The 22,796-nt window shown below is 27.6% G+C and overlaps 1 long non-coding RNA gene across 1 annotated transcript; it reads right to left on the bottom strand.

Annotated features, from left to right (window-relative positions):
* Positions 1-1,749: 1,749 nt before the first annotated feature.
* LOC136076446 (uncharacterized) lies at positions 1,750-21,650 on the bottom strand. The gene is made up of 5 exons (XR_010636277.1): positions 21,499-21,650; positions 20,995-21,249; positions 19,584-19,731; positions 2,185-2,510; positions 1,750-2,053 (listed from the first exon to the last, which is right to left on the bottom strand). It is a non-coding gene; the product is annotated as an uncharacterized LOC136076446 (long non-coding RNA).
* Between the last annotated feature and the right edge of the window lie 1,146 nt (positions 21,651-22,796).

Raw genomic sequence — 22,796 nt, 5'->3', positions numbered from 1 at the left:
TCAACTCACTATGTTGCAATCATTGTTGACAAATATTGAAGATATAACTACTTTTTCAGCTAGAGAACAAGATAAAAAACTTCAAAGAAAATTATTCGATTTGTACGAGACTTTATTGAAAGATGTCATCACAGCGTTAATACCATTTGATACTGCTACTAAACATCTTTCAACAGACAAAGAATGTTCTTTGAACATGGTTGTTCCAACTAAATATCAAATAACAAAGCATTTGCAAGTATCGGCTACAGATAGTAATAGCATTAAAGACTTTAAGACATATTTAAATGGCATGATGAAGCGCTATTTTCCAATAAATGAAATGCATAGAATTGCAACTCTTTTGGACCCAAAATTTAAAAGAATTGCAACTAAAATAATGACAGAAGAAAAAATTAAAGAAGCACTAATCAGTTTAAACAACATGGTAGATGAATTGCCTCTAGTCAGACCAGCCTTCTTTGACTCGAACCAAAATACTTTTCTTGAGCCACCTGAAAAAAAGAGCAAAATACATAATGACAATTCAAGTGAATTTTTTGTAGATTTATTTGAAAGTGAAGAAGCTGCCATCAATGAAGTTGACAGCTACTGGAACAGCACAGATTCTGAGGATAATATTTCTTCGTATTGGAAAAGTAAAACAGGACTCTATCCAAATTGGTCACAGGTAGCACAGTCAGTGTTGTCAATTCCAGCAACAAGCACATCATCCGAACGTTCATTTTTAATTGCTGGAAGAAAACTTGACGATAGAAAAACACAACTTTATCCGGGTTGTGTCGATGGACTGTTATTTCTCCATGGTTTGAACAAAGAATAGGTATGCATAATAATATATCTCAATCAAGGACAGCTTTCAAGTATTAATAAAAGTGTTAATAAAAACGGTTAAAATACAAGATTTTGATATTTGAATTATTATATTGTATGCGGTGACTGGATGGGGAGAGAAGCGGTAATAATGGGGATGGGATGGAGATGGGGACAAACTTGATTAGGATGGGGAGTGGATGAGGACAACCCTGATGGGGATGAGACGGGGAGGGAAAAATGTGTATGCAGATGGGATGGGGAGACTTTCTGTCCCCGTGTCACTATCTAGTATACTGTAGTAAGTTATAGAAATTACAATAACAAGCTTATCAGATTTTTATAGCGAACCGCTAAAAAAAACCTCTCCATCTTGTTACCCAGCCGGCACATTAAGTTGTAAATGCGAATTTAAAACTTGTTTGGCTACGCAACATTTTGGTATGTACATTAGCCATTTTTTAGTGTCAAACACGCATTAGAAATACGCTCTTCAGGTGCGTTTAAAAACGAGTATGCAATGCAAATCCTACTAAGTAATAAACTCGCATTTGAAACTCTTGAAAATACGCATAAAACACTGTAATTAGATATTATTCAATACGGTGTTTTCTTGTTATCAAATGCGCATTTAAAACTTTTCAGAATACGTGTTATCTACAAATGTATGATAGCCTCTTTACCGAGTAGAACACGTACTAGAAATACGTTTTAGACGCGTGGATTATTGGACACAAAACACGCGTTTGAAACGTGTTTTTATTTCATGTATATACAAACGCGCACACGCATTGGTTTTAAAAATAACTAAAAAAACAAATACTTGAAAATTTTATTAAATTTACTTCGTACAGTGTTCAACATGCACATCTACGTTATAGCTTTTATAATATATTAAAAATACAAAATTAAAAATAAAAATACAAGTTAGCTTCATTTTAAAATAACAAATTTGCACCAAAATTAGTTGTATAATAATGTATACTAGTAGAGGATTTATTTACCTTGTATTATATAAATGTATTATTTCTTACAATTTCTTACAATTACTGTTTATACAACTAAAAATACACTATACAACATCATATTCAGAAATTAGATTATTTGGGAAACAATTGAAACCCATTTTATTGAAAGATTTGACTGCGTTCGACTTTGGTGGTACATCATAAAGAAGGACGATTTCGAAGAAAAACAAAACTTCTGATGTTTTTCAATAGTTCTTCCAAGCTTAAGAAATCTATATCAGAAACAAAGAAACTAATTTAACCAAAGGAAAAGTTCTTACTTAAACCTAAATGCATGCAGCCAGTTTACAGACACATACCCCATCCACAAAAATATTAAAAGTTTCAACTGAGTTAGTTTTACCTTTCTGAATTCTTTGTCACTCATTTTGCTTTCATCCTTCAACTAAAAATCTATATGTAAAATAATTTTTGAAACTTAAAATTTAGTTAAAAACCGGCATTAAATATCTCCAAAAAATTTTTATTAAAATATCTATTTTATTAAAATATCTTCAAAAACATTTTAAAGAAATTATGAAATAGAAGTTATCTAATCATTAAATAAAATAAAAGGCAACTTCTTCTTAGAACATGGTGCTATGAAAAATATTTTAAATTGGCTTGTAGTTGGAGGGTTTTTTAATCTTGTTGCAGGAAGGTAAGTCGTCAAGTACAGACTGCCAATACCTAAAAAACAAAAATAAAAAATTACTACTGTCCTATTAAATTATCATAAATGTTCTATTTTCATTTAATTTGTAAATTCTAATTTATAAATCTACACACTGTAATTTGCATAGCTTATTAAACAGCATAGCTCTAGATATTTCGTTGTGGATTAAATAGCTAACCTTAAACTTAACTTAATCATTTATAATAACTTAAACTTAAACCATTATATAAATTTTGCTTAAACCAATAGAACTACTATAATCATCGACGTTTTAATTTATTCATAATAAATAAAAAACATAACATTAAGAAAGACGTCAACTTATTGATATTTATATAACAGGTTATATTTATCAAAACTAATAGAAAAAAATTCATTTTATATTTTGAATATGCTATCTTTTTCATGAAGGTAATGTTAGAATATCTTGAAATAATATAAATAAAATCTTTATCTAAAAAAATATGTTAACTATTATGACTAATTTCTGAAATCAAAATGCAAAAGGATTTTCAGAAATGAAATGAAACTATCATAGTCACGAAAAATTTGCTGCTTATACATTCTTTTTGATACTTTTCAGCACAAATTTTTAAATAAAAAGCCATACAACTGAGCAGCTTTGCATGTCACATCGCTTGCAGTACTAATTTTGCAAGTCACTATATCTGTGGTACCTATTTTAAAATTCACTATACTTGTTTGGATCATGGCTTTACTTAGAGGTTTTTGATAATCTGATACCTAGTATCAGATTTCTATAACCTCATACAAAGTTTATCTGATACCTTGTATTAGATGTTTATCAACTTTGGAAAACAAACTACAAATTGTTTTTGTTTTTGAACATATAAATGGATATTACTTAATATAAATAAGAGAAACACATTTTTTTAAGATATAACATTTGAATGAAAAATTATTAATATAAAACATTGAAATCTGTAAAAATAGAAATTTTGTGAACACTTCAGTTCATTACTTATATACTGTAACATTATATTCAAATAGTCTGTTTGAATATACAATCTAATTCCTGCATACTTTTTTTGTAGCTGCTTATACTTTTTATTCACAGTAGTGCCAGTCTTTACATTCCTGGAGGTCTTTCAATAAAAAAACTGTTGAAATCAATAATAAACTTCAATAATAAAAAACATTTATCAATTTAAAAATAACTTAAAATAAGTTAATAATATTCAGTGGCGTACATTGGATTTTTAGATGTTTGAATTTTGATACTTACAGGCATTGTGCAAACTCTAAACTTTTGTATGTTTATGCTTATATCAAAAAATAATATTTTGCAAAGAATTGGGGTGATTGGAGCCTGGGAAAAAAAAAACCTTATTTTTGGGCCCACCAAGCCCTTAATGTGGGAACAAGTTTATAAAATATTTTCTTTACTATCTTAATTCATATTCATCAACAAATTTCAAGTTTCATGCAATAATCTCTTAGTGTTCAATTTTTATGACCTTGCAATGCTTACAGCCCCAAAGTGGTTGAGGGGGGTTAAAACTTCATTTCTTGAAAAACTTATTATTGCATGAAATTTGAAAGTTAAGGGCTGGGTGGGCCTAAAAATTAGGGTTTTTTTGTTCCCAAGCTTTAATCACCTCAATTCTTCTCAAAACATTCTTTTTTGATTTAAGCATAAAAATATAATAGTTTGGAGTTTGCACAATGCCTGTAAGTGTCAAAACTCAAACATCTAATAAATCCAGTGTACACCACTGATATTTAACCAAGTAAAAAATTTATCCTTCATAAAAATAATTAACGAAGTTACAATACAAAAAAAGTTACAAAAAAAATGCAGAACAAAATCCAGACAATTTTAAAATTTAATGAACATAACTTTGAAATTCATGAATACGAAATAAAACATAGAAAAAAACACAAAACAAACTTATTTGTGGATAACACAATTATTGTGCTATCCTAATAACACATTAATGTAGAATAAACATAAACTTTCTTAATAAAATGATCTGATTGCATTTCTTTAAACATGGAAAACACTGACGTGCAGCCAGTTATACATTGCAAGTTAAGATATTTGTAAACATTTTTTCATAATGTTTTATATATATATACCTACTAATAAAGATTATTTTTACGAAATATATTTTATCAACTATAAGATTAAAAAAAAAAATTTTTAATGTCAAATGACAAATAAATAAAAATTTTTATAACATTTACATTTTAAGATACAAGATGAAGTCTTAAAAAAAAATTTTTTTAATCAAGTAATAAATTTTTTTTTCTTTTTAAATGGCTGCCAATTTTCTGAGAATTAGTCAAAAAGTAAAATACATGAGAAAAAAGTAACCTAAAGTAAGAAACATGAGAAATAAACTAAAAGAAATATGAGATATAAACTTATCTTATCTTTTACTTCATTTATAAAAATTTACGCAAATGGTCCTTAGTGTGTTAGGTCCATATTTAGTTAGAGATTTTAAAGTTAATTCATTATTTTAGGTTTTAAGACTTTTTGAAAATCAAAAATGTCAATTTTTACAAGAAAAATTAAGATATCTCAAGATATATTTATTAACTTTCAAAATCTCTAGCTAAAAAAAAAGATAATAATGCAAGTATCAATTTCAAATGTAAAACTGTGTCTAAAGAAGAGGTAGCAGTGGTTTACCGAGCATCTTTTTGTAGACTTACTTATCATGATTTAAATAATATGAATAATGTGTAAAAATACATATATTCTTCCGTGAACAAAAAATAAATTTAGATTTCAACATAGCAACACATTGAAACATTCAATTTTTGACCAATTAAGCCATGAACCTTGGTTACTTAACTGCATGTTTTAGTGTAGACTGAAAAAGACGTAAAAATATTCCAGTCTACATGACATTTAGTTTTAATAGTCACACGAACAATTCTCGCTGAAAGATTGGTTTTGGGTTCAGAATCATTATCACTGAATTCAACAAAAAAACCAAACATATTTGATACTCTATTTATATCTGTATCACCTGAATATATATTCACTTTACAGAGATATAATTCTTTTAAATGATTTTTGTTTGTTTTCCAGTGACAAAAGATATTCAGATAACAGTTCATCCAATGAACTTGAAAACATACCAGGATAAACAGTACTAGAGATATAAATATTACCACATATAATATATATGAAAATAGATATATCTCTAGTACTGGAAATATACCTATTACCACATATTTTTTTTTTTTTTTTTTTTTTTTTTTTTTGTTATTCACCTCCCCAAGGCCGAGAAGGCCACTACAGATGAGGAGGCTACTTAATAGTGGTTATAACCCTCTCTCAACTCTATAACTCCGAAACACGAACCTTGACGAACAAGGCCGCTGCGCGGAGAAACAAGTTGAGCGCGGTACTACCAGGGACGTGGTGGGGATTGAACTAGGAACCTCTCGCTTATAAAGCGAGCGCTTTACCATTACACCACTACCGCATTTATTATATGCGATAATAATTATATCTCTAGTATATGTTGGCATATGTGATAATACTTCAGCAGAACAATATTGTTTGGCTAAAGCATTATCACATATATCAACATATCAGTGCAAACTGTACTTACAGTTCCACTGATATGTTAATACATGTAATAATGCAAATTCTTTAAATATATATCATATAACGGGTGATGCAGAAGTTATCAGACAAAATAAAAACGTCAATAACTTATTTATAAATAAAAAAACAAACTACTATTATATTTTTTTTTTTATAAAGCATTTATCTTTTAATAAAAATATATTATTTTTTATATGAAAAAACACCACCATCTGCAATTGATCTCAATTTTGCTCTGACGCCTTTCATATGCGACTGTAAAAAGTTTAAATCAATTTCTTGTAGTTTTAGTTTAATGCGATCAATCAAAACTTGCTCTGTTGAAGCTTGCCAATCTCCCTCGTAAACCTTCTGTGCCAAATGTCCCCAAAAATTTTCAATTGGTCATGCTTGAGGCACATTTGGGGGATCGGATTCTTTATCAACATAATAGACATATTGGTCCATCCAATTTAGAGAATCTTTAGAATAATGAGAACTTGCTAAGTCTGGCCAAAATAAATAGTTAAAGTCTCCATGATACTTGTGAATATATGGAAGAAGTCATTTTTCTAAACATTCATTAATATAGATTGATGAATTGATCGCTACAGCCTTGGAAGTGCGAAACAATGGCTCGGACATACCACGGTCAGATATGGCTATCCACATTAATAATTTTTTTGGAAATGTCTCTTTTCCTATAAAACGAACACTTTCATGTCTTTTTGTTGTTTGTGTAGTATCCAGAATTTCCAGGCATGTTGTCCCCTGCAAAACAAAAGTATTTTTTGTCGTCGATGACTAGAAGCGATTTTGTGTTATAGAGTTGGTTAACTAATTTCCTGCTTCTTTTCTTTGCCTTTAGTTGTTGTTCTATAGTGTATTTTGGAGTCTTTTCATGTTTTCTATATTTAATATTCATTTATTTTAACTGACGACCAATTGTCGATTGATTTACACCAAGTCTCATTAATTCGGCTTTCTTTTCTCTAGTCCAGGATGTGAGACGACCAGGGTGCTTTCTATCAGAAAACGATTGAACAGTTTCAAGTCTTTTTAGGTTATCATATATTGTACTTTGAGCAAATCCTTCCTTTTTAAATTGATTTACGATTTTTTTTTTTTATATTAGGTTTTTTTACAAAAAACATTTTTAGTCGCTTTCGAAAAGATTCTCGTTCAGCTCAATTTAACCTCATTTTACCACAAAAACTGATTATAATGCTCAAGTAATAATTAGTTTTTGTGATAAAATCAAAGATAAGCCACAAAAACTAATTATTATGCTCAAATAATGAAATTAGGATTTGTCCAATAACTTCTGCATCACCTGTTATATGTAATGGAGGTATATCTACATATATATACCTCAATTACAGTTTGCACTGATATGTTGATTTATGTGATAATGCTTTGGCCGAATAATAGATAATGTTTGGCTAAAGCATTATCACGTATATCAACATATCAGTGGAAACTGTAAGTACAGTTTGCGCTAATATGTACATATTGTTGTAGCTACATATGTAGCTACAACAACAACAAAATATTTATTAGATGTATAGATAGACTTGTTCTATCAATACTTCTGGGGTTTTTTTGTATTTATTTTCTATTATTACATATATTATGTGATAACAGATATATTACCCTTACAATTTAAACTGATGAGTTGTAAATGATGTAAATGTATATGATGTAAATGTAAATGACCATTGCAATTTAAACAAATGAGTTGTAAATGACATAAAACTGTATAGTGCTTTAACAATAATTTTTCTTATAACTTAATATTATATTAATGAAATTAATAATACACAACAAAATAAAATAATATTATTGTGTATTTTATATAACATATTAATAAAAAAAATATTGCTAGATGTGAAATGGTTTATCAGAAGGATCGATCTCTTCTAAAGAGATACTGTTCTGCTAAAACATTTTACATATATCACAAAAGACTATTCATGAAGCTTCTCATATATACCTGAATATTCCTGCCAGAATATATTTATAGAATATAAGTTCTTATTAAAACAAGATAATAATTTTAGACAATTTTAAAAGTTGCATAAATGAAATAACAACTTTTTACTAAAACTTCTAAATTTTGATCTAGCGATTTTAATGTACGCATGCGCTCTACATCCTAACTTTAATAGTTCTGTTAAATGTTTATATTTAAACAAAAGCGGGCACGATTATACGTATTTTTGATTAAAACGTGGTATTGAACTCGAATTTAAAACTTAAGACTAGATGGGCATTTTTCTGGTATCAACAGCGGCGTATAATACACGATAATTACTCTGCCTATTTACAATACCAGTGTGCCGGCTGGGTATTAGATACTTGGCAATTTCACTTGAATGCCCAATTTAACATCTTCAGTCTTAAATTTTCAAATTCTGTCTTTGGTCTTTAACCCCGCCAATACAAGTTTACAAGAGTTGAAGAAGTAATAGAGAGCCAAAAAAAAAAGTAAAATAGACAGTTTAAAACAAGTTTTTATTACTAAATTATAATTTTTTTTTTAAACCAATGAAGTGTTCAATGTTTTTTGTGTTTTATATTTTTATATCATTTTTACTACATTGTGTTGAATTTAAATAGGATAACTAAAACAATATTTGTCTTTAGGATTTCTTTTAAATTTAACTTCTTCTGGTTGGCTTAAAAATAAAAATTTAACTGATTTGAATTGATGCAAATCTTGACTCATCAATAAAATAGTGTAACTTTTGATTATTATGCAAATAGTATACAAAAGTGTAGGAGGAAAGAGGGGGAGGTAATTTCACTTAGTAAAACCTATTGTAAACACTTTGCCTTATTTATTATGACCTTCCTCCCTCTTTACTTTGCGCACCAGAGTTTTATGACTGAGTTAAATTTTTTTTATGATTTATGTTAAAAATTTTAATATTCAAAACTTATTTTAAAATGATTCTTAGAACATGAATATTACTACTCTCTGAACAAATAATACAGTCAAACTTATATTTATTGAGTATATACAGTAAGAAAGAATACTAATTCAAGGAGGCTGCAGATTCTTCTTAAGTATCCAATCACTGAACTTTCAAAAGACATTGGTCAGCTAACACAAATGACATCTGCATTTCAAGTCATTGACCTGGAAATTTAGTGCTTGCTACTTCTGTAAGAGAATGAGTTTTTAGAGGAATCACAATCTTTAATATTGCTATACCACTGTTTGAAAAAAAAGTTTAATAACATCTCCCCAGGAAATAACTTCTTTAACAAAAGAATAAGTAAAGACTGGAATTCTTTGCGACACAATGTTGTTAAATTAAGGTTCTTAAACTGTTTTAAAATTTAACAATTTAAATCATTAACGGCTGTTATAGCATCCTTGCTTGCTCTGCCTTAATATATAATATTGTTACAGCAAATATTATCTAAATATTAGTACTCCAGTTAACCTTTACCAATAACCATTGTCTTACATCATTTTTAAGCTTTTCTATACATGTTTTTTTTAAGTTCACGTGGCCTTTCAAGTAAGGCCTGCAAGCAAATCAGAGCTGATAATTCTTTTTTAGCTTTCAAGGAGAATTGATGTTGTTCTTTGATTAATTTAATTTATTTAATTGGCATTTTCATTAAAAAAATGTTTGCTTATTGTTAGTTATTTTTTTAATTCTTTAATCTGTTTTGATTTTTTTTTTAGAAGAAGTTAGTACTATAATGACTGGTAAAGTAGTTTTTTGGTACAGTGTTTCTTTTTGATTCAGTTTTGTCTTAAGCCTTTTTTAAAACATTTTAATTAAATTTGTTTTACTTTTTAAAACAATTAGAAGCTGAAGCCTTATTTATTTAGTTCAATTCATTTAATAACTTATAGATTCTTTTTAGACATGTTGACAGCGATTTGAGTAAGTTCAATCATTTATTAAATTTATCATTTATTATGTTGTTTTTTGTTTAATTTAATTTGTTTAATTAGTAATTAATATTTTTAATTTGTAATTTTAATAAATAAAAAGTTTGGTTGTTTATTTATTCTGTTTGTTTGTTCTTGGTTCTTTACTTAATAAATTCTTATAATAAATGTCACTTATATATATTTCTTATTAATCAGCTTTGTTTTATTTAAATTGTACAGTTGATGGTTGGTGCCAAAATTTAGAAGTTTTAAGATAAAAAAAAAAAAAAAAAGACAGTAAATAAAAAAGATTGTTTAATTAGTCACTAGAATCTCTGTGAATTCTCTGAATCCTCTCTGTGAATAAGGATTCTCTGAATAGTTTGTAACAGATTGACCAGATCACCTGATTTCCAACCAGCCTAAAGACCGTAATTTTCTAAATCCTCTTATTAAATGGACAGTAAAAATGTAAAGTTATAAGGTTTGCACCTAAAAAAATTGTAAAAACCTAGTGTGGATGGACATTTTTAGTAGCTGTTTGTCACACATCTGATCCGCAGCAGTGTTCTAAAAAAAAAGAAATTTGGACTCGTCTGTACACATTACATTTCACCAGTCTAATTCTGTCCAATTTTTATGTGCTTAAGCCACTCAAGGCCATTTTTTTAAATTTATTTATTTTAAAAAAGGTTTCTGAATTTGAAACCATTGAAGTTAAAAATTTCAAAATTTTCTCACTTTTTAATATCTAAAAATAATCAAAATGTACTTTCATAAACTGGAAATTAAATAGTAATATTTAAATAAGTAATATTCAATAAACTTAAATTCATCTATAAAAAATAATTTTAAGATAAAAAAAGAATATACCCGACACCGAGTATATTCTTTTTTATCTTAAATTGATTTTTCTTTTAGTTTCTACCAATAAACTTCAACCAATAAACTCCAATAAACTTCTTAATATAATTCTAAGAGTGTTATGGAGTCGATAACCACAAAGTTCTATTAACTTAAAACAATCTCACTTAAAATATTTTTTAATATATTTTTGCAAAAAAATTTATACAGATACAAAAACTGTAACGCGAAACAAAATAATTTGAGAATACGATTAAAATGAATAGGGGTAAAAAATATTTAATAGCTTCTTTTAATTCTGTTAGAACGCAAGATAATTTTTCTTCTTTCGAATGCTGATAGCGCTTTTCATTTGTATCAAGCACAAATCACAAAAGTAGAGATATAAGGTAAATATTTTACATATTTTTTATATTTTAATTTCGAGCGTATTATTAAAAAAATTATCATTTAAAAATTATATAAAATAATCGAAAACGTATGATATCAAACGTACTTTCATTATCTTTATAGAAATTTTATTTGAAAGAAAAACTATGAATTAAAAAAGCATAGCCTGGAATTTTTTTGATATAAGCACAACTCCTCATATGAGCAAGTGCAAACTATGTGATAGTTTAGTTACGAGAGGAGGAAAATCTTTAAAGTCTTATGGAACTACAGCAATGGTAAAACATTTGCATTTAAAGCACTCCAAAGAGTTTGAACTTGCGGGGAGAAAAAAGGTTAATTCATTTCCGTCTATTTCTGAAACCTCAGTTGCTTCTACCACCAATACAGTACAAAGTAACATTATTCAGGCATTAAACAAAAAAAAACTATAGAATATTGATGACCACAGATCTATGCGAATCCATAAAATAATAGGAAAACTTATCACATTGGATGTTTAGCCATTTTCTATTGTTGAAGATATGGGATTTAATGAACTGATTAAAGATGCTTACCCTAATTACAAATTACCATGCAGAACATATTTCAGCCCAAACGTAATCCCTAGCATGTATGATGAACTGTTTGAAGATATAAAAATAAAAATCTCCGCGGCAAACTATTTGTCTCTGACGACAGATATTTGGAGAGCAGATACTGCGAAAACCGCATTCTTAAACATTACTGAACATTGGATAGATCCAACTAAATTTTCCCAAAAAACTGCTGTTCTTCGAGTAATTCATTTTCCGGAAAATCACACAGGTGTTCATATAAAAGAGTATTTACAAAAAGGTTTAGAATCTTTTGAAATCCCGTTAAGCAAAATTCAACTTATAGTTACCGATAATGCAAGCAATATGAAGGCTGCAGTAAAAAACAGTGGAATGACATCAATTCCATGCTTTATCCATACTTTGCAGCTATGTATTCATGACTCTATATTTAGCCAAAAAACCATCAAGGAAATTTTAACTTTATGCAGAGGAATAACGACCCATTTTAATCATTCACCAATAGCATGTGCAAAATTAAAATCAATTCAGCAGCAATTAAGTACTGAACGTCACAAAATGAAACAAGATGTTCCAACTCGCTGGAACAGTTCATTTGAAATGCTACAAAGAAGATTTGAACAAAAAGTTCCTTTGGCCACTTATGCAGCAGAGTTTGATGAAATTAAACTTCCTACTAATTATTAATGGGGAATAGTCAAAAAACTTGTTTACATTCTTGCTCCATTTGAAAACTTAACAAAAAAATGTGGTAGAAGGGACGAAACTTGCGCAAAAAATATACAATATGTTCTTGCGTTAAAAGTTTTATTACAAAAAGCTTCATCAAGTTATAAATACGCTGGGACTATGATGATGATTGATGAACTAATAAAATCTATTACTAAAAGACTTGATAAATTTTTGCTTAATAAAATGTTATGTGTATCAACATTTTTGAATCAATGATATAAATTACTTTATCAACATGCAGATGAAAATATTATTATAGAGTGGGTTGAAGAAGCATGGAAAGAAATGCAAGGAGCCCAAGATGTTGTTGACTCGATGTTCCAATAGTAAAAGCTCCAGCCTCTACTGGACTCCAGCCTCTACTGGATTCATTAGCATTGACGATTGTTTTAAAGATGTAGCTTTTATGAGAACTGGAAGAAAGCAGAGTGAAAAACGTTTTGAGGCAGAAAGAGAACTAATAGATATTGAAGTTGCTGACATAATTAAGAAGCAAACAATATTAAGGTCTGCAATTACTCAAGAAATAGACAACTAGTTATCTCTGCCTCTTTTAGAAAATACAGGTTGTCCGTTTTTGTGGTGGAGTAAATGTGGAATGCAATTTGAAAAACTAAAAAAGATGGCATTAAAATATCTTACAGCACCTCCGTCATCAATAGAAAGTGAAAGGTTATTTAGTGCTGGTGGGGACATCTACAAAGCAACAAGGAGCAGACTAAAAGCAGATAACGGAGAATACTTAATGTTTGTTCATAACAATCTAAAGTTAATAAAACAATTAAAATAAGATACAGCAAATAAGCGTTGTTTAAGTTCTTTTTATTTGTTTAAACTTGTTTTATTTTAATCACACTACAGTCGAGAAAGTCTACCTTTTTTTGCAATTCTTTGTCAATCTTTTACTTTCCCTAATAAAACTTTCAGTGGCAGAACTTCAAATTTTGCCCCTTTCCACACAAAAAACTATTTAGGCCTGAACCACCAGGAAATAATTTTAAACTAAGTAAAGTTATTAAAAAACTGTTGCACAACTTTTGAAAAAATTTAGGCCCCTACAACTCAGGCCCCTTACCCTGCGTTGCGGGGTTTTGCTAAATGGTACTTCCGCCACATAACTTTTGGTTAGTTAGCATAAAAAGCATATTTTGTGTGAATAGTTCATCGCTAGAGATTTCACAAGTTTTTATTCAAACTTTTTAAAAAATGGACTCGGTGCCGGGACCCGGAATCGGAGACTCTGCATAAACTGGTTCCGGCACATAACTAACATACATACATAAATACATACATATATACATATACATACATATATATATATACATACATACATACATACATACATACATACATATATATATATATATATATATATATATATATATATATATATATATATATATATATATATATATATATATATATATATATATATATATATATATATATATATATATATATATATATATATATATATATATATATATATATATAAGAATAATTAATTTTAAAAGAAGTCACATTAACTTTTGAATGACGTTTATGTAAAAATATTTGTTACAAAAGTTTGAATGACAATTATGTTTGATATAGGTGCTATTTAATAATAAAAAAAACTCTAACAAAATTAAAAGTTTATTTTTATTTTGTTTTTATATTATTGTAATGATTTATTTTTTAAGCTTGAAGCAAAGATCATAAAAACATAATTTAATTCTGATAAAAAATATAAGATTTAATTTAAAACTAATTTAATAAAAATATATACTTTTATTCTGAAAAAAAATATATATAATTTAATTTAGATTTTAAAAATATATAATTTAAGTTTGATTTAAAAAATATATTTAAGTTTATTAAAATTAAAGTTAATGCTTGGGTTTAACTTAACTATGAAATTTATTTAAAAATATTACTAAATATTATTCAATATAGAAATTTTATTTGTTCTTGAAAAAAAATTAGCTCATTTTTATTGCAATTGTTGAGAGAAAACTGAAGCTCTTATAAAAAGAATGAGATGGAAAGTGTTTTTTTTTTATTAACAAACAACTAGGTGATATGTTTAAGTCTAATGAGTTCACTAACTATGGAGTAAAATCTTCAAAGTGCCCTTCACAAATTAAAGAAATGTCATTATTTGAAAAAGATTTAATAAATCTCATTAAAACTATCAAATTTTGCAATTTCAGCAACTATCAAATTTCACATTTCAAGAAAAAATAAATAATGACATTAAATCATTATGCAAATCAAATAAAACTTTGACTCCAGCTGACAAATTTTCCAACATGTACAAAATATCTAAAGATGATTACAACCACCTAAAAAAATGCAATCACTTTCATTTATAAAAAGGCCAATCCAAATCTAAAGGATGTAGTAAATAAAGAAGGTAAGCAAACTTTGACAAATCATGATATTTTTAATAGAATCAAGATAAACGGAACTGATGATTGTTTTATAACTTTAAAAAATTATAAAGCCAACTTCCTAAACAACCCTACTGTGCGTCTTTCAAATCCTGCAAAGTGTGAGGTAGGAAGACTAGTAGGAAGATTTAATTTATTTACCTAGAATAACTACACAATGTATATGCTGTCAAAGCGAAATAAATTACTATCAATTTCACTCATAGTCTCCTAACTACTACAGCTTTCTATTATATTGTACTATTATACTATATATAAATATGAAGATATATATATATTTATATATATATATATATATATATATATATATATATATATATATATATATATATATATATATATATATATATATATATATATATAAATATAAAGATATATATATATATATATATATTTTTTTTTTCTGATGAGTCTTTATTGATGAAACACAGTGTTAAATGAGATAAATTTTATATATATATATATATATATATATATATATATATATATATATATATATATATATATATATATATATATATATATATATATATATACATATATACATATATACATATATACATATATACATATATACATATATACATATATACATATATACATATATACATATATACATATATATATATATATATATATACACTACTGTGATCAAAAAGTAAGGTGAATTTTTTTATAAAATGAAAAATCTTTATTTATTCTTCCAAATCTGTATCGTCCCCCTCAAAATAATCCCCCCCCGGCCCCAACGCACTTTTGCCAACGTTTTTTTCAGTCTTCGAAGCATGCCGAAAAGTACTCGGTAGGGATAGCCTTCAATGCGCGTGCCGATTCACGTTGGATCTCTTCAATGGACTCAAAACGATTTCCCTGGAGTGGTCTCTTGAGCTTTGGGAACAGCCACACGGTCACACGGTGCTAAGTCGGGCCAATACGATGGTTGTGGAGCAACATGGGTAGAGTTTTTGGCGAAAAACTCACGAAGAACCAGTGCTGTGTGCGAAGGCGCATTATCGTGGTGCAAAATCCAAGAGTTATTGGGCCATAATTCCGGTCTCTTTTTGCGAATAGCTTCACGCAAACGTCGCATAACGCTTAAATAATATTCCTTGTTGACAGTTTGGCCAGTTGGAAGGAATTCGTAGTGCACGACACCACAATAATCAAAGAAAACAGTCAACATGACCTTGATTTTTGAGCGACTTTGACGTGGTTGCTTCGGTCTCAGCTCGCCTTTTTCATGGTATTCACTCGATTGGTCGGTTGTTTCAGGGTCGTATGCGTAGACCCAAGTCTCATCGCCAGTAATAATTTGTTTGTAGACGTCTTGATAGTCAGAAAGCATTGCTTCACACGTTTTAACGCGACGCTCTTTTTCAAAGAAATTGAGAAATTTCGGCACCAAACCTGATTTGAGTCTTCTGAGGCCCAAATGATCCTTCAAAATCGCTTGCACCGACCCAAATGATATTCCAACCATGTCAACAAGGTCTCGAATGGTTAACCGACGATTTGCAAGCACTAATTCTTTGATTTTGTTGATGTGGCAATCATCAATCGAAGTTGATGGTCATCCGGAGCGTTCCAAGTCATCAACACGTTCTCGGCCTTCTTTGAAGTCTTTGTACCACTTGTAAACATTTTTTTGAGACATAGTCTCTTCACCGAAGGCCTTTTGCAACATTCGATACGCTTCAGCAGCAGAAATATCATTCCGCAAACAAAATTTAATAGCACTTCTTTGCTCAACAAAATTAGACATCGTGAAAATCGCCGAATGCACTTTTGGTACTTCAGAAACAAGCGTAAACAAAAAAAAATAATTATGAGTTTGACATGTAATTTGGCGCAAATGTTAATGACATTCCTACCAACTTAAAAATAAAAAAGATTGGACGATTCGAATAAGACCGGAAGTTTAAATTAAAAATTCACCTTACTTTTTGATCACAGTAGTATATATATATATATATATATATATATATATATATATATATATATATATATATATATATATATATATATATATATTGTAAATAAGCAAAACAACTCCAAGCAAATTAGGCAATGATGGAGGTACAACTTGCGCCACCATTTTAAGTGGGAAAATCATAGACCCAACAACACTATAGTGATGTTTTTCATTATCATTTATATTAGGGGTGTACCGGATTAGATATTTTGAATTCCAGCCAGAACCGGATTTGCTAATATGTTGTTTATATTTCTTTCTTTTAATTTAATTAATTTAATTTATATTAAAAATTATTTCTTTGTATTATATTTTTACATTTAGGTTAAAACTGAAATACTTACTGTATTAGACATCCTATTATTTTTAACTATATAAATGTTAAGAAACATTAAAAATAAGACTATTCTCAAAGGGGTAAAACATTTTTGATAAAAAAAGAGCTTGTTTGTTGCTTACAACTGGATAGCAACTCTTTTTGCACCACAATATTTCTAAACTTTTAGAAATCCTTACATAAGTGAATACTGCAAATATAATTAGCCAAAGCTACAGTTAAGGGGTCTAAAATAATTTTATTTTTTCATTTGTTGCATTTCCTGTTGAAAATTGCTCAAAGTGGTGACATTTTAATATGAAAATAAAAAATATTTAGTGGCTTTAGTACATCAACTTTAGTACATCTTATGCTTACTCCTACAAAGCAGCAGTACTACTACATCCATAATTTTATAGACTGCTGCTTCAAGGGAGTGTTGCTACATTGACTATCTTATAGCCTGCTGCTACAAGGAAGAGCTGCTACATCAAAAAAGGGTTTGGCATAGGGCAGCGATCTTTTTTCTTTTATTATTTCTATTACAATTCCTAATTTTTAAAAACACTCCACTGACGACAGCGCAACAATTCAAAAAATAAAATTGTTTTGGACTGCTTAACTGTAGCTTTACCTAAAATTACATTGTGTTTCTTAAGAATTTAGTACTTTTTAGCTAGGTTTACCTATAGTTCTTTATTTCGCTTTAGAAAAATGATTTTTTGATTTAATTTACACAGTCTGTGTCATATGTCTTAAAAAAAAAGTAAAAAATAATTTCTGGCATTCCGGCCTGAAATATTATAATTCCGGCTGGGACCGTAATGATCTAAAAGTCAGAAATTCTGGCCGGAATTCCGGTTTTTCACGTCCCTAATTTATACTATTACTACAGGTATCATCAGCAAGATTTTTGTTATATTTTTCAATGTAGTCATTAACAGTTCTTTCTTTTTTCCTTCCATTTTCACAAGTGTGTGACTAACCACCATGGTTTTGCAAATGTGATAACATTGTTTTGTCTATTGATGATGGATATGTAGCACTGGATCCTTGTTGACCCATATTATCATCAATCAAATGACCACCTAAAAATACCTTGACATTACCAACATCATTCATTTTGAAAGAAAGGTTCTTGCATAATTTATAGCTGTTGATAATAAACTGGATACCATCATCTTCGTCACTTCATTAAATCTTCATTATATTTTTGACACTATCATGTGCTCTAAACATACAATAAATATGCACATTGTCAACAGAACTAGAATATCTTGAATTGATAATTTCAACATAATTCTTCATGTTATCTCCACCTTTATCACCAAAAAGTAAGAACAACTATTTATTGTCACCATTTATTGTCTTTATGAGTACAACTAAAAATCTTACAACAAGTATATTAGTTTGAAAAATGCTATTGCATCAGGTCAAAAATCAATAACATATTATCATTTTCTTATTCGTAAGAAAGCACAACTGAAAAAAAAAAGGAACTTTTTTAGTCACCAATAAAATTTAAAAACAAGTACAATTTCTGGAGTTTAGTCATTTATTAAGAACACAACTGCATTACACTCAAAGAAAAAAAAAAAATTTAAAGTTGTTGAAAAAGTTCAACAACTTTAGACTTATGACTTTTAGTTTTATGAATGACAAATTTAAGTTTGAATAATATTTTTTAAGACTAAAAAAGAAATCAAAATTTCTGAATATTGTATTACCTATATATTTAGGCTCATTAAAATATATCACATAATTTATAACAGAAAATAACATATTTTATAGCAAAAAAATAACACTGATTCTATAACAAAACATAGCACATATAAAAAGTTACTTTTTTAAAATAAGAATATTAAAAAAAACATATTTAAAATATTTCTGCATATATGTAGATTTCTACATTTATGTATATGGGTCATTCTATATCAAATCACCTAATGGTCCCCAGGGTACTACCTTAAATTTGCTTCAAATTTTGACCACCCACAGTATTTATGAAAAAAATACAAACTTCAAAATTTCAGCTTGCTTAACCAAACCGTTCAAAGGTAGATATTTTTGATTTTTGACAGAGCATAACTTTGTAAAAAAAGGTGATCATCTGAAATTTTGTATGGTAATAATTTATATATATATATATATATATATATATATATATATATATATATATATATATATATATATATATATATATATATATATATATATATATATATATATATATATATATATATATATATATATATATATATATATATATTTCATTAAGTATTTTGATTGATAATTTTTTTAATAACTGTTCATAAACTGTTTAAAAATTTGACAGTTTAACACTTTGAATTAAAAAAATACCTCGACATTACAACCATCTTTAATTTTGAAACAAGGTTCTTCCATGATTTTTAGCTATCGGTAATAAACTGGATACCAAGCCTTCATAATACTTTGGTAATAAACTGGATACCAAGCCTTCATAATACTTTTGACACTATCATGTGCTCTAAACATACAATAAATATACACATTGTCAACAGAATCATAATTTCTTAAATTGATAGTTTCAACATAATTATTCATGTGATCTCTGCCTTTATCACCAAAAAGTAAGAACCACCAGTTATTGTCAAAGCTATTATCAAAAGAAAACCCTTTCTTTAAATTTTTTATCTTTTTACTTTTAAGATTTTGTTTTTTAAAATTATTTATCCAGAAAGGGAAATGAACTTTTTTTGTTGATAATAAAATCATTTCCTTCTGCTCATTTTTTGTAAACAAGAGTAATGATTTTAAACCATGCATTATTGTTTTACGTTTGACTTAAGGCTATTAGAATTAAGAAAGTTGTTTTTGTTTAGTGTTTGTTATGTTTTACTTTTAATTATATATATGATACAAACACTTAGGTGTAAATATTTACGATATGTATTCTTTACTTTTTATGGATAGAGTGTTTGAATAAACAATGGAGTGTTTGAATAAACAAGTTATCTGTTAAAAAAAAAAGTTTAGACTTATAAAATAACAAAAAAAAGCGTAAAGAATTTTTTGAAAATGCAACTTACAAAATCTTATTTCCCTTATAAACGCAACCAACCAAATATATAATTTTTTTATATAACCCGAGATGAGTTATTGATAAATTTGTCTTTGAACCTGAAATTTGGCATGTTACACTAATGAAAAGTTATAGGCTTTTGTATTTATCAAGCAAAATGTGTAGCTAGTTTTTTTGCTTTTCATTTTTTTGCTTTTTAACAAAAAGTTTCATTTTTCAAGTTAAATATTGATTTTGATTGTTAAAAAAAACGAAAGTTTTTCCAGTTCAAAAAAAATTATTTCTTTATTAATATTGTTTGGCTATTTAACTGCACATTAAAAAATAATGAAGAAATTTATTTTGAAATATATAAAAATCTTAGTTGAACACTAGTAACTCTTCAAAATAAAAAAACACTCATTTAACCAGAATAGCTATTTTAAAATGTGACCATAATCATGTGTGTTATCATGTGTTATACTTACTAGATAATTGTTGATAAGCAATAACTGTGATAACTGTTGATAAGCAATGACAAAACTAAGAGTTAAACATTTAATAAAAATTAGACAAATTAAAAATTTAATCATTAGTTAACTCAACATACTATAAACTATATGAGAAATTTGTAAGTCAAATAAAACTATTTATTGTAAAACAAACAAGTTTTTTTTTTTAATGTTAATTCAGTTATGTTAATTAGCTAAAATATAAACACTCCATTACCATTATTCAGTGAATCTCTATAGTTTCTCTATATCCAACCCAATTTCACAGTTTTCTCCCTTGTTATCAGCAAGTTCCACTTTGGTTAATTTGTATTCCTTTCATTCAGACTGTAAACTGCTTGAAACTTTGATAGGCCAGCCCAGAATAGTATCAAGGTTGTGATGGAACAACCCCAAAAATCACAACTGTACCACTGTTTACTTAAATTTCATTTTAAACTTATTTATTTGTGGAGCATACCATGTAAAAAACCTGCAGAAAAAGAATCATATTTATAAAAAACCATATTTAAAACAATACCCAGCAGATCATTAAAAAAATTTGCATAAAACAGGGGCAAAAGAGTTTTAATAAAATCAAACAATTTAAACATTTTATTAATTAGAAAATATTATAAAGGTTTTTTGTGATTTTAATTGAACTGATGACGCTATTGATGTAACTTTTAAATCTCATATTTCTTCTGAAAAAATAAAAATAAAAACAAAAAAATTAAAATACAGTTGTCTTTATGTGTTGTCAATAATTTCCACCTTTATCACCAAAAAGTAAGAACTACCATTTATTATCTTTATGTGTATAACTGATAATCTTGCAACAAGTATATTAGTACTTCTTGAAAAAAAATAATCAAAAATCAATAACCTATTATCATTTTCTTATTCATAAGAAAGCACAACTGAAATAAAAAATAAAGAAACTTTTTTAGTTACCAATAATCCTTAAAAACAAGTAAAATTTCTGAAGTTATAGTAATTTATTAAGAACACATCTGCATTACACTCTAAAAAAAAAAAAAAAAAAACCCAGTCAGAGATTGTATCAAGTTTATTAAGTTACTTATATGGATGACAAATTTAAGTTTATTAATAAAAAGTATTTTTCAAGACTAAAAAAGCAATCAAAATTTTTAAATACTGTATTACCTTTAAACTCTTACCCTAAAGTCTCATTTTTATTATTTGAAAAATAAGAATACTTAATTTGAACAAAGAAAAATAACAAAATATTTTTGTAAGGTTTAGTCATAAATTTTAAAATTTATAAAGCTTTAAAGCCTACATGAACTGCAAACAAAAATAAACAGACAATTTAATAAGTTGTACCTTTTAAATGAATACTTAAATTATTATATTTTTATACTATTAACATTAATACTTAATCTGTAACACAAAAAAGAACAACTTTTTTATATAAAATTTAGTTATAAATTTTAAAAATTTTAAAGCCTGCATGAACTGTGAACAAAAATAAACAGGCAGTTTAATAAGCAGTACCTTTTAAATGCCCTACCTACCTATTTAATACGCAGTACCATTTAAATGACCTACCTACCTATTTAATACGCAGTACCATTTAAATGACCTACCTACCTATTTAATACGCAGTACCATTTAAATGACCTACCTACCTATTTAATACGCAGTACCATTTAAATGACCTACCTACCTATTTAATACGCAGTACCATTTAAATGACCTACCTACCTATTTAATACGCAGTACCATTTAAATGACCTACCTACCTATTTAATACGCAGTACCATTTAAATGACCTACCTACCTATTTAATACGCAGTACCATTTGAATGACCTACCTACCTATTTAATACGCAGTACCATTTAAATGACCTACCTACCTATTTAATACGCAGTACCATTTAAAAGGCCTACCTACCTATTTAATACGCAGTACCATTTAAATGACCTATTTATTATTCAGTACCTTTTAAATGGCCTACCTACCTATTTAATACGCAGTACCATTTAAATGACCTATTTATTATTCAGTACCTTTTA

The sequence above is a fragment of the Hydra vulgaris genome, chromosome 02 (genome assembly GCF_038396675.1).
Source record: "Hydra vulgaris chromosome 02, alternate assembly HydraT2T_AEP".
NCBI classification, from domain to species: domain Eukaryota; kingdom Metazoa; phylum Cnidaria; class Hydrozoa; order Anthoathecata; family Hydridae; genus Hydra; species Hydra vulgaris.
The sequence above is the reverse complement of the archived record's forward strand: the minus strand, read 5'-3'. Positions and strand labels throughout refer to the sequence as shown.